Genomic DNA, 7,330 nt, shown 5'->3' with positions numbered 1-7,330 from the left:
GATGCAAAACCTGACTTCGGACACAGCTGTTCTTTGTTCGACTCCCCCTAGTGGTCTGGATCACTTCTGTTTTCAGCATTTTTTGTTTGCATCTCTTTTTTGTTGCATGTGTTTTTCTCGTCTTTGCTGGGTGTTTGTACCTGTTGGCCACCGTAAAATACAGTGGTGAAAGTAAATATACCTTTAAATAGTGGCGTCTGTAGGTTCCAGTATTTTTACTGTAAATTTAGTTTTACTACTGCATTCACTTTATGAGTAAGCTACTGCAAAGAAAACTGTAATGCTACTTTTTAAAGTACAGTCTTAGTTTTACGATAGAACATTAATACCTAACCTGAATGAGATGCCACTCAAAGTCCATCAGGTTTTTGATGAGGGTGGAAACCTGAACATTGACCGTCACTTTTTCTTTTGAATGGTCTTTCCTGTCTTTTTGGATACCATCTTCCCATGACCGGCTTTTGTGCCCCTTTCTGGGTTAATCCCAATGAAGCGACTAAAAAACAAAATCAAAAATGGGAAAATTCCTGAGAATATAGTGTGGCATTCTGAATACAGCTGGTACAATATATAAATAAAGATGTTTTTAATTACATATAGAGAAAACATCACCACCTTTGTCAAATGTTAATCATAACTTGCTTTAGAACTTTAAAACCATGACATTGTAAAAAAATATATATATGAATGGTTTTACCGTTGAATGAACTCCAAAGTCTTGGCTGCCTCATGTTGATATTGGAGGTTGAAGATGTAGAAGATGGATAACACTGTCCTGTCTGGAATGTTGGCTGGGCCCTCTCAAAGACAATATGGCCTTCAATGCTGACCGTGCAGAACACTGCTTGCCACAGGGACTGTAATAAACCAAGTCCTTAATTGGAAGGACACAAAACAAATCCTCTTATTGATAGAGTATGCATTTAAATGATCATCATAATAAAGAGTGTCCACTCTGCCAGGTAAAGTAAAAGCAAGGATCTTAAACTCCTCAATTGCCGTGCAAGTCACATGAATGTTGAAAACTGTAGGCTGGATTAATTTACAGAAGTTATAGAGGAATTCATGGTAATTTGCACTGAAGGTGAAGTGTGCTTTGAAAGTTCATCAAAGGCTACCTTGGATGACCTTGGGATCACTGATGGTGAAGTGTCTTTGGTGCTGCTCTTGTTTTCACCAACATGCAGGAGGAAGGGCTGTCCTGGTTGCACAGCAATGAGGAAGGCTTCAACACAGGCTTGCATCTTTGACATAATGATAAGAAGACGAATAATAAAAATTATTAAATATATTTAGTAGCACAGCTACATTCAGATGGCAAACAAAGCCAATGAGAAACTGCTTCTACAAAGAAGTAGGATCATTAGAATAACCACATACCTGCACATATCTGAAAATATGGTCCACAGTTTGACATGAGCTGTTTTGGATTCTTCTTGCGGCCCGTGGATGTAGGACGAAGCACATGAACCAACAGAAGAATGCCTGGTTTTCCCAGCCTGGAGGAACAACAGGATAAATAGCAGACACATTAGGATAATAAATAAACATTTTAAAGAGAAGTGTGAGCAAAACTAACCAGACCCACCTGTGTGTGTGTGTCACCATCACAGTCATTCAAAATACTTTGTCCACCCGGTTTACCCTGGAGAGCATTTTTCACCACCTACAACATAAAGCATAAAAATGTCAGAAATAATTACCATGAACACAACTCAGACATTAGGCATTATAGAAATTAGTCAGCTTATAGAAACATTCTGGAGAGGATTTCTTCTACCAACCTGTCAGAAGAAATGTGTTGAAGTCATCATAACAGGCTTCAGTCACCAACATGACGTACTAATGAAGAAAAACGAGGCAGTCAATGTCATTATTTATTATTTATAGAGACAAAAACATTTTGGCTTAGCTTTGATCGCATAGATCAAACCACCGGTCCAGCACAGCCACTCTCCCCATTATGCCGTCTATAGCCGAAAACTTCAAGAAAACGACTCCGCAGCTAAATAATGTTAACTCAAACGGCCTTTCTGACAGTTTTAATGTTCGTTTAACCACCCGACACCCCCTGCTACACCTGCTTGGCTAGCTTTAGCTGCTAACAAAAATAATAACCAAGGGTGCTCACATACAGTCTTCGAGAGCTACCTTCCTGCATCTTTTCGATGCATCTTTACTCCAACAGACCAGGATCAGCTCTGAACAGACCTGCTAACCACCCATTCATTTGATTCAGGTGTGTTAAATGGCGCAGGGAAGCATCTGAAAGTTGCAGGATAGCAGCTCTGAAGGACTGGACTTGAGATCCCCTGTACTGAACAGTCGTACCGCGATATCCAAACAAATAAACTTACGATAAGCATAAGTTGATACTCTTGTGCAAACAGAAAGTTAAAGCATTCATAAAAAATAATCAAAATCAAAAACATGATGATCTTAACATGGAACTTACCTTGTTTTTTTTTTGTTTGTTTTTTTTCTTTTTGTTTTAATAGATCATTATTGAGATACAGAATACATAACAGTATAAATGCAGCATACATTGTGGTATAATGTCCGCCAGGGAGTTACAAACATTGAGACAGTACATCACCATTACATTACATAAATACATTAAAGAGAGAACAAAAAGAGCATGTTTTAAAGCTTTGGGGAACTTACCTTGTTATGAGAAGATCCAGACAAGACGCCATACTGCTGTCTCCAGGGCAAACACGTGACGTCACAGATACGTGGCGATTGTGGGAGCAACTCTTTAGCAAACACCATTTCTTTAGGGAAACTGACAAACCTATCTTTGAATTTGACTAAACAAGTGTTTAATTAACATTGTATTTTTAACATACAACGCCAACACTGGTAATTTAACACTTTTGATTATGCTCTGTAGATTTCGATTCATTCCCTAAAAGATTTATTATGGAAAGTATTTTTGTCTTTCCATTTAGTATTGTCTTTAAATGCTGGTTCTCTAAGATGCAAATACAAGTAAAATGTCTTGCCTAGGAAAAACACTATATTGTACAATCATTTTGCGGTAGTTTACTGCCAGTCGTCAGTCTTGATTGTGACAACAGAAGAAGACATCAAATTGACAATATCCTACCGTATTTCGGAAAAACACTATGTTACTGCTGGAATTCCACTGTAAATTTACAGCCATTTCTAAGAGCGCACTTAACAACAGGTGAGTCAGTCAGCAGCAGCTCTAATCCACGTCCCACCTGACCCATCCTCTGCTGAGTGAAATTAAAGCTGCTGTATGTAACTTTTACATAAATATTTTTTCCACATATTTTTTAAAACTGTCATTATGTTGTGACAGTATGGTATGAGAGGTAATCTGTGAAAAATCTATTTCCGCTGCTTTCTCCCAGGGTTCTCTAGAAACAACCAGTCAGTGGCAGGAGAGTTTTAGTGTTGTCAATCACAATCTCATGTGGTGCTGCTCATCCTTCCTCCCCCTCGATTTGTGCTGTGCTGCAGCTAGCATAGCACAAAGCTGTGCAGATTCAAACTGTGAATGCTCAGTCTAGTTACCATAGTTACCAATGACGGCAGATAAACGGTTTCTTGTAATGACCAGCCTGGTCCTCAACATGACTGTCATGGGTTTGAGTCCTGGACTGATGACCTTTGCCATATGTCTTCCTTCTGTCTCACAAGTCACCTTTCTGTCTGACCACTCTCAACTAATGGCTGCCAGAGCTGATGAAACCTTCAAAAAAATACTCAACTATCAAAGAAGAAAATGGACATGTAAAGGTAATGATTAGGGTCAACACAAGGCAACAAAGAACACCAGACTGTGTGAAATAAATTAAAACTTAACCACTCCCCAAATCTAATCATTGTTATTGCTCATTAATTATATTGATTTCAAGCTTGTTTTCATGCATACCATCCATCTTTAGTAATGCAAAGAGCCCTGACCAGCCCTGACAAGAGAACGGTAAGAAAGTCAAAAATCAATGCATACACCATGTCACGATCAGGATAACCTGATCGTGACACGTTTTGCTGTGGAAGTTCTTGTTGTGTCAAGAAAACTCAAAGTCCACTGCTCTCTTTAGCAGTAAGGCATTTCAAAATAAGATCAGGAAGCCTACTTAAAAGGAAACTATTATCACACATCTCAGTTGTTTATTTACTTGGCAACAAAAAGGCGCTTGTCTCTGTAGGAGCATGGCCATTTTGCTTCCTTGCCATTTTGTTTCAAGTACACAAAGATCACAGCATGTTAACATGTACATTTTCTTTTTCAAAGGTAAAATGTGAGTCACAGCAATATTTTGGATTTAGAAAGGAAATGTTTTCTCAGTTGAAGTACTGATCTGTATGTGTCAGGGAATGGACATGAAGACTGGTGTTTACTTTAATTATTGGTAAGTGAGGTTATTGTGCTAATCACTAATTTAACGCATATGTTCCAAATAATTTTGTCTTGAAGATGGAAAACCTTGTTGTAATCCTCCGTCACACACACAGTGTGACATCACCTTGGCTTAAATAATTACACCAGGAACAATAGGAACAAATATGAGAAGGAGAAATCAGAATTGGTTAAAATTGCTATGTCAGAGTTTTACCAAAACTAATGACTGGAAATCAACAATGAGGCTTGGATAAATTACTCTTTATCCTTTTTCACATTTACAGCCTCCCCCTTCACCCACCCATTAGTGGTTTTTGACCCACTAGGTCTTAACGTTGTTAGTTGACTGTTCTCGTCTCTATTATTTGTTGTCTATTATATACAATTACAAAATACAAAAAGTATTTTATACAATAACATGTTTTGTCTTTATCCCTTGTTGCTTTCTTAATGTAAAAGTAACGAGGCTCATTGAGCCGTAACAAAAAAAAAAACGGAGACACAGACTTCCACAATAAGTAGGCTCATTATTGAGCACCAAACATGAAACAAAAAAGGAATATTAAAGTAAAAAAGCATGCAGCACCTGTGGCCACTGGCATTGCCAAAAAGCCGGTGGTCTGAGCAGCAGAGTCCTGCTAAAGAAAATCAAAGAAATCAAAATCGGGGTGGGCAGGCAAGACAGGCAAGAGCCAAACTGAAAAGCGGCGCTGGTTGGAGCTTCAACGTAGCTCCACCAGCTCCACTCACATGGTTTTAAAATTGCCAGGAAACGCTGCGCCCAAGCAGGTCCTGGATGCCACTACTTCCGGTGTGCCTTAAAAATAAAGAACAATTAATATAAAGGGACGAATCCCTCCATGTAAAGTGGAGGTGGCATCACAAATGTCATAAAATGTTTTTGTTCCAAACCACTCAGATCTTCTTGTTCTGGTTTGCTCTGCATCCCCAGAATCAAATCGACATTCAGCTTCAATGAATTGATGATGGCACTCGACAAAATATAGTATTTATTACAGGTTTTCTCAATTGTTGACTGTATCTTGTTTTTATGATGTAAAACATTTGAAATGCCTTGTTGCTGAAATGTGCTGTACAAATAAAATGTGATTGATTGATGTGCTGTGAACATGTAGTGGGAATTTACACTAAGATTCTTCTGGTTTTTATTGGTTCTTCCTGACTCAGCGGTGTCGATAGCAGGAGGAAGAAAGCAGAGGAGCTCAACTCTTTCACAGATTGTCTGTCTCATACCAACATGGGCTCTGTCCAGTACTTGCACTTCTGTCCTTCAAAAGCTCATTCATGTTGAAGGGCTTCAGTGCGTAGTGTGTCCCATATTCTCTGCATTCTCCTTCGCCCCGCCCATTTTGGGTCCTGTTTCCACTCTTACCCTAAGTTTGCATCCATGTGGACTTTGGTGAAGTGGTATTACCCACAATTCATTGCTGATTAGTAACACATTAGTAATAAAAAAGTTTGATATAAACTGAGAAGAAAAAAGAAGAAATGAAGAATAGTCACAAACTAACCGAGGAAAGTAAATCATGTTACAAGTGCAAGATGAATTTCAAATCTTAAATTAAGCTATTCAAATATTATAAATAAAGATTGGACTTCTGTGATGCTGCAACGTTTAAGCATTCTCTTAAACAAAATTATTTCACTTTAAAAATGGAGGTGACTTTTAGAAAGAGGTATTTGTGGATAAAACCTCAGCCAGAGGATTAAATCATTAAAATCATAATTTAACTCTTCATCCCCCGTTAAAGACCAAATTTTATGATATTAAAACTTAAAGATGGAATAAATTTCTTGTACAATATCCACTCTAAAACATTAATGAAGTTGCAGTTGAATAAAGATGTATTTTCTTAAAATCTCAGTCACTAAATGCACAGAAATTAATTTTTATTTTGAATTTCTTTTGCAGAAAGTCATTTCAGGGAAAACATCATACATAACTATGAAATTAATATCTTAAATATTTTGTGGGAGTGGAATAGAAAGCTATTTGGTTCTATATCATCATCATTTTTAAACATGTTTTCTTCTCTGACTAGAGGAGAAGAAAATTGATGTCGTAGTGTTGCCTATGTGGTGATCTGTGTTTTCTGTGTTAGCCTGTTCCCCGGTGAGTCTCTGTCTTCTCTGTTGATTGTTCCCAGCTGTGTCTCGTTTCTTTGATTACCCTCCCAGTGTGTTTAGTCCCACCTGTTGTCTTTGTCTCTTGTGGATCCTCGTCTTGCTCCCCGTTGTTCAGTTCTGTGGAATTTGTCATTAAATCATCATCATCACCTTCATCCTGTGTCCTCCCTCACCCCTCATCCACACATCATGACAGCCTATGAATTTCTTGTAACATTTTTGATCTATAAAGTCACAACATTCATGTTTTCTTTAAAGAAGAACATGTTAGTTCGATTAGTCTTTTTATTTTTCACAATGTAGCATCAGGATTTGTTTTTCTATTTTTGTATATGTTTGTCCTTAACTTGATGCTTGTTAGCACATTAGCTCCACTTTATAACACATTTATGCCAAACTAACTTTTAGCCACATAAAAGAAATGATTTTTTAGGAGCAGTTGGATATTTAATCATGTCTCTAATCAGTTAAATCGCAGATTGTTAAATTGAATAATACATTTTAAAGTGTATGTTTTGCCATCTTGGCTGTGTCTGCCGCAAAGAAAGAGAAAAAATCAGTCTTCAAATGTAAAGTATTGAAATAATTTTAATTTCACTGAGAATGTGTGATTATATCAAATTTTGCTCTGTATTCTATGGAGGACCAAAACTGACATAAGAAATAAAAGCATAAATATGCATTTAGTTTTTCCTTGCCCTAAAACATAAGTTTCTGTCAAGAAATGTATACATTTTCTTTTTCATTTCCTCTAAACATGCCTTTTTGTCAAGAAAAGTAGATATTTTGTTTTGTCTTTTCCTT

The 7,330-nt window shown here is 37.3% G+C and overlaps 2 long non-coding RNA genes across 2 annotated transcripts; both read right to left on the bottom strand.

Moving 5' to 3' along the window:
- Window positions 1-414: 414 nt before the first annotated feature.
- LOC106943060 (uncharacterized) lies at window positions 415-809 on the bottom strand. The gene is made up of 2 exons (XR_001423798.1): window positions 698-809; window positions 415-496 (listed from the first exon to the last, which is right to left on the bottom strand). It is a non-coding gene; the product is annotated as an uncharacterized LOC106943060 (long non-coding RNA).
- Window position 810: 1 nt separating this feature from the next.
- On the bottom strand, window positions 811-1,850 carry LOC106943061 (uncharacterized). The gene is made up of 3 exons (XR_001423799.1): window positions 1,589-1,850; window positions 1,381-1,499; window positions 811-1,244 (listed from the first exon to the last, which is right to left on the bottom strand). It is a non-coding gene; the product is annotated as an uncharacterized LOC106943061 (long non-coding RNA).
- Between the last annotated feature and the right edge of the window lie 5,480 nt (window positions 1,851-7,330).

This window comes from Poecilia latipinna, unplaced genomic scaffold (assembly GCF_001443285.1).
Source record: "Poecilia latipinna isolate Pla-1442-1.1 unplaced genomic scaffold, P_latipinna-1.0 Scaffold4838, whole genome shotgun sequence".
Lineage (NCBI taxonomy): Eukaryota > Metazoa > Chordata > Actinopteri > Cyprinodontiformes > Poeciliidae > Poecilia > Poecilia latipinna.
This window is presented reverse-complemented; position numbering and strand designations above follow the sequence as displayed.